Raw genomic sequence first — 413 nt, 5'->3', positions numbered from 1 at the left:
TCTCTGCCTCAGAAGGCAGTGGAGGCCAATTCTCTGAATGCATTCAAGAGAGAGCTGGATAGAGCTCTTAAAGATTGCGGAGTCAGGGGGTATGGGGAGAAGGCAGGAACGGGGTTCTGATTGAGAATGATCAGCCATGATCACATTGAATGGCGGTGCGTACAGGCTCGAAGGGCTGAACGGCCTCCTCCTGCACCTATTGTCTATTGTCCCTCTCTCCCTCCTTCTCCCCCTCCAGCTCAGCCATGATTCTTCACCAGTTGCAATGCATTACCTTCCCTGCACTTTACCAGCTCTGCCAGGACTTCAAGCTGTGAATTATCGGGTGGACAGACGTCAAACACTGGAGTAACTCAGCGGGTCAGGCAGCATTTCCCGAGACGTTACCTGAGCCACCGAGATACTCCAGCACT

Source organism: Rhinoraja longicauda, chromosome 5, assembly GCF_053455715.1.
Source record: "Rhinoraja longicauda isolate Sanriku21f chromosome 5, sRhiLon1.1, whole genome shotgun sequence".
Taxonomy (NCBI): Eukaryota; Metazoa; Chordata; class Chondrichthyes; order Rajiformes; family Arhynchobatidae; genus Rhinoraja; species Rhinoraja longicauda.
The sequence above is the reverse complement of the archived record's forward strand: the minus strand, read 5'-3'. Positions refer to the sequence as shown.